General features: G+C 41.8%; 1 protein-coding gene across 9 annotated transcripts in view; it reads left to right on the forward strand.

Annotated features, from left to right (window-relative positions):
* Pde4d (phosphodiesterase 4D) overlaps positions 1 to 5,924 on the forward strand; it is a 1,527,171-nt gene that overhangs the window by 1,458,335 nt on the left and 62,912 nt on the right. The gene's annotated exons all lie outside the window — the stretch shown is intronic.

Genomic DNA, 5,924 nt, shown 5'->3' on the forward strand with positions numbered 1-5,924 from the left:
TATAGTTGCTTCAACTAAGAAGTGTATATTCATCTTAGAAGTCAATTTTTGGGTTGGGTCTTTGAATTTGGGAGCTCTGATATTTTAGACTTCTTTATATTTTCTCAATAGTAATGTGTGAGGAGCAGCTGGCAAACATTTATTCCCACGTTGTAAGCTATCTCTTCATTCTCTTAGTGGTTTCTCTTGCTGTGCAAAAACTTTTTAAAAAGATGAGATCCCAGTTGTTGATTCTTTGTGAAGTTCCTGTGCACCAGGGGTTTTAATCATAAAGTCTTCGCCTATAACCATGTATTCAAGAATTTTGTCTGTTTTATCTTCCAGCAGATTTTATATTTCTCTTTTAATATTAAATCTTTATCCATTTGGAACTCAGTTTAGTGAAAGGTCTGGGCCTAGTTTTAATCTTCAGCATGTGCAGAGCCAGCTTTTCCAGTACCATTTATTAAAGAGACTATCTTTCATCCAGTGAATGTGTTTGGCACCTTTGTCAAAGATGAGGTGGCTGAGTGTGTCTGGAGTTGTTTCTTCATCTTCTAATCCATCCCATTGATTTTCAAGTTTTTTGTTTGTTTGTTTTACCAATATCATGCTGTTTATCTCACAGTTGCTTTATAATATAACTTCAAATCCTTTGTCACATTGATTCCTAGGTATTTCACTTTTTTAGATGCTACTGTGAAATCTGTCGCTTCCATAACTTATCTTTGTTATTCATGTACAGGAAGGCTATTGATTTTTGAATGTTGTCTTTAGAGTATGTCTAATTATGCTACTGAATTTGCTTATTACATTTAGCAGTTTTTTAGTGGAGTTTGAGGGTGTTCTATGTAGAGTATCTTGTACATTATTCTTTTTCTTTCTTTTTCTTTACTAATTTTTCTGGCTAAATTTTCCAGGATGGTGTTGATAACAGGGGAAACAATGAATATCCTTGTCCTGTTCCTGATTTTGGAGTGAAAGCTTTCAGTTTCTGTCCATTTAACATGATGTTGGTTGTTAGTTTGTCATAGATGGATTTTGTCAGATTGAGATAATGACTTTCTATTCTGATTTTATGTAGGATTTTTATCATGAATGGGTGCTGGATTTTTGTCAAAAGCTTTTTCTGTGTCTATTGAGATGATTATATGATTTTTTGTCTTAGGCTTTGTTAATATGGTGTATTTCATTTATTGATTTATATATGTTGAGCCATCTCTGTATCCCTGGGAGGAATCCTACTTCAGCATGGTGTATAATAGTCATAATGATTTAGTGCATTCTGTTTTCCAGGATCTTGTGAGGAGTTTTGCAACTCTGTTCACTAGGGAGATTGGCCTGTAGTTCTTTTTCTTAGTTGGGTCCTTCTCTGGTTTTGGTGACAGGGTAAAAGTTGCTGCCAGGATTGAATTTTAGCGTATTGCTTCCCTTTCAATTTCATTAAAGAGTTTGAGAAGTAGTGGTTTTAGATCTTCTCTAAATTTCTTATGGAATTCAGCAGTCAATCTGTTGGGGTCTGGGCTATTCTTTTTTTGGCAGGTGTTTGATTACATCTCTGATTTCATTGACTGGTATTGGTTTCTTTAGGATTTTTGTATGTTTTTGATTCAGTTTTGGTAATTCATATGTATCTAGAAATCTCTCCATTTTTTCTGCATTTTCCATCTTATTAGAATATATGTTTTCAAGATAGAGATGATCCTCTTAATTTCTGCAAAGTCTGTGGTGATTTCACCCTTCTCATTCCTAATTGCATGGATTTGAGTCTTTTCTTTCCAGATCTCTGTAATTTCTTAGACTTCTCCAGCCTCTTTTCCCCTAAGCCAAGCTCTACTCCTGGTAGTTTCTTTACACATAGACATACACACCTTGTTGATCACAGGCCTAAATGTTTACCCCCGCCGTTTTCTCTAAAGTCTGCCTACCCTCATCACTTGCCTCTGTCCCCCCTTCTGCCTCTGTATCATGTCAGCTATGCAGCCCCCTTCCACCGTCCCACAGCCCAATGCTTACTTCTTCCTGAGTGCTTCCTCCTGTGGGCTGTGCTGAAATTGTCCTCATTGCTGGACTCTAGGCTTTTCTTAGAAAAGGGACACACTCCTGGAGTCATCTTGTTTGTACAAACTCAGTGGATGACGCAGAGGCAGTGCTAAAAAAAAAAAAAAAAAAAAAAAAAAGTGGAGTTGCTGATCGGACTAGAAGTCAGTGATACTCAATCCTGTGCTTACTTAATTTAAAATATTTTTACTAGAGCCTTCGGCAGCACTGGAAAAATCGTAGATGGTAGAAAGATGAAAGGAAATAAAATACTCACAAAATTAGACACATCTTCTCTCTGGACAAATTTTTGAAGTACCAAATGAAAGTTTATATATTTTAAAATACTTCAAAACAAGGACTTGGTGCCAGAAATACACTTGGAAATGACAGCTGCTTGCCACTGGCAAGCTTTGCTGAAACCTGTCACATGTACACGCTGAAAGAGGACCCAGGGCCTTCATGTATCTCCCATCAGATAAAACGTATAGAGAGGAAAAAGCATGTCAGCAAAAGTGAAAGCTAACCTGCCCAAATCCCTGCGCAGCCAGGTCAGGCAGCGCCTCGCTCGGAGCAGCGCGTGGTGAAGCGGAACTCATTTGCTCCAGTTCTACCTGCTTGAGACGCTATCTCCTTCCTGAGGAACAAAGGGGATTTGGGTGGCAATCCAGAGGAGAAACCAGAACTGCCTAGGAAGGCATATACTTAAGCATTTGCTCTTAGGATCTGTTTAAAATGACATTTTTAAAACTTTAAAACAATCTGAGGGCCTACTAGATAGCTCAGTGGATTAAAGCACCTGGTTAGGCAGACGCAGGGGCTGGGGGTTCGATCACCGGGCCTGCCATGCTGCCCCTGCCCCTGCCCCTGGGGCACACTGAGAGGGTGATTGAGAGTAGGTGTGATGGCACGCACCTGTAATCCCAGCACTTGGGAGGCTGAAAACAGGAGGATCACTATGAGTCCAATCAGTGTAGTGAGACCCTGTAGACCCTGTGCTAAATACATATAAATAAATAAATAAATAAATAAAGCAATTTGAATTGGTAGTGATGTTTTTATTAGTTTCTAATTAAGGGAAGCAAGTGGTATCCGAATCACATTTTTTTTTTGTTCTTGTTTTCCTCATTTGCAGCAATAGGTCTGTCTAGGCATTACAGCAAGTGCACACAACCTTCCCACCCCCAACTGTCAGCAAGGCAGATGAACCCGCACCTAGTAATGTGTCACAGCATGATCCTTTTGCTTCACAGGACAGTATCCTGGTAAATAGTGTTTGGGAGTCATGGGCAGAACTTTCACAAGAAAACAACCTCAGAGTCCAGCCAAATCTATGGCCCTGAGCTGAGGTTCTTTTCCTTTATGAAGGGGAAGCTGGAGCTTCAGCATCCTTTCCTGGAAGCCCTGGCAAGGTTTCAGGCCCTGGGTCAGGAACCCTCGCATGCACCACCGTGGTGGGAGCCCTGGGCTGGCCCCAAAGCACTGAGGGCTCTGCTGTCACAGGGGACTTTAAGCAGACACAGGGGTGCCACACAGTTCAAGGGCACCTTGAAGAAAGCCAGTGCCACTGAAGGGGGGCTTCCAAAGGCTTGAGGTATTAACTACTGTCCCGCTGCCCTCACCTACACCAGATGGCATGTGGCCAACAGGTTTTGCCTTGTTGTTTTTCTCTCTTCAGTTCATTGCCACAAAAAGATTTTGGCCAGCTAAGTAGAAGAGTTTTCCTATATTGTAAAGCAGAGCTGTAGGGCATGCTGCTCTCTGTAGGGGGAAAGTATTTTATTAATGAATGCAGTTTGTGTTCTTGGTAAAAGCCAAAATTAAACTGGTTCATGATTCTGTCCTGCTAGTTGCAGATGACATTTAGGTGTGTTGTTTGGGGTAGTGACTCAATTTCCTGTAGAATAGCTGGCAACTCCACACTGAGGCTTTTTTTTTTTTTTTTTTGGTAGGGATGAAAAGGTCAGTTACTCGATGTCCTAGAACACTCGGTGTTAAAATTTCTAAAACTGAAGGCTTAATCATGATACTGAAAAACTGCAGCTAACAGTTTGGCCTATTAACCCAGGAATTTGGAAAAAAAAGTAATAGTCTGAGCTCTGTGCTAATAGTGATAATAATTATTTGGGTACCAGTTTTGTAAAGCAGTTCATTATTTTGCTGCTAATAATTCTTTACTTAATTACTGATAGTGTATATGTTCCAGATCATTTTATTTCTTTCCTTCAGGTCATATCCAAATTTTAATATTCACCATGGCAACCCATGATTTGGATGGAAAATAGATCTGAAGTAAATTGCCCCTCTTGTTACTGTACTACCTTCTTAAGAGCACATCTTTACCCAAGTGCATGAGGCTTTGAAGCACCACCTTGAAGCTTTCCTGAATTACTTTTCTGTATTAAAAAAATGAAGACTGAAATATAATATGTGGAGCCTACCTTGCCAGATCTGGGGTCTGAATTTGTACCTCAGATTTCAGAAAAGGTTAAGGAAGTTAGTGAAGAGGGAGGGAGCTACAGGCCATGGCCTTGCTTGGGCCTCAGGAAGGGGGAGTTGGAGCGCCAAGTGTTAGAGGTGAAGAGGGGAGACTCCTGGCTCCCTGATGATTGAAAAGTGGACAGTTGACAATTACTCACAGGGCAATGCCGCTAACCTGCTGGGTATGCTAAATATGGACCACTGGACCATAAAATAAGTTAAGCTTTTCTTTAACATTGTTCCTTCTGCTAGGAGTTTTAACTCACCTAGGTAGGTCAGCAGTTTTCTGTACACCTAAACTATGTATTTATAAAGATTTCAGGGGAACAAAAACAGAACAAAAGAGCCACAAGTGGAAGGCAAATTGTCCAATAATACTTGATCACAAGGCATGACGACACATATAACAAATACTTTGAAAGTGACCGTAACTTACAAATTATATTTTAAAACTTATTTGAAAAATCCCAGAATCCTGAAGTTCAGTCCATGAGACTCTTGTTAGGCTATCGATAATTTATAGTCTAAATTTCAAGAGAATTTCTTTTGCAACAATCCTACAGATTGGAAGATCAGAAAAGAGACCTCACCTCTTCTTGTAAGCTTTTCAATGTCTAATTGATGTCAACAAAGCTTTATAAGATGGGTTGTTGGCAGTTATGATTCTTCCACCTATGAATGGTTTGCTTGTTCCTGTGCTAATGGTTTTAAGTTCTCCGGAATTGTTCAGAGGAGGGAAAGTGTTCACGATCCCTTTGGTCAGCTTTTAAAAGTTGAAGCAGCTTCCCTGAGCCTTTGGCTGGATATGGTTTGTTCGTTTCCCTGCATTTGTTGATTATTTGTGCACGGTGGGTTGAAAGCCCCTTGAACACTTTTGCTCTTGGCATCATAAAGTTATCCTAGTCTTACGCAGTTCCACAAGGAAGCACATATGCAGGTGAGGTGTAAACTCTCCTTACCCCTTACGCATGGCTCAGTCACGTTGCTGCTCCTTTACGGTAGCTCTTAGGCCACTCGACATGAACATGCATCATGTCATATCGCCTAATGCAAAAGCCTCCTGGACGCCAAAACACAGTGTTCGATTTGTTTGGTTCTGTCCGCCCCCAGATGTCTAAGTCTGGTACTTAGGGTCTAGGCCGGGTATGGAAGGAATCTGCTCCTAGTGGAATTCCCACATTCTGCCCCTAAGTCAATCAGAGCCCCCCAGAACGGAACCCTAATCCGTCAGCTGTAGCCCAGAATGCGAGGGTCCTAAGCAGCTCGTCTGCAAGCACCCCCTAGGGGCCCTGGGTCTCTGCCCAGACCAGCGAGGGGCGCGGGGCGCGGGGTCCGCGGGGCAGGTGTGCTAGCTCTGCCCGCGCCTGCGCACGGGGCGCCGGAGCCGGAGCCCGATTGCGGGTGGGCGCGACCCCGGCGGCGGG

Source organism: Octodon degus, unplaced genomic scaffold, assembly GCF_000260255.1.
Source record: "Octodon degus isolate 3935 unplaced genomic scaffold, OctDeg1.0 scaffold00001, whole genome shotgun sequence".
Classification (NCBI taxonomy): Eukaryota; Metazoa; Chordata; class Mammalia; order Rodentia; family Octodontidae; genus Octodon; species Octodon degus.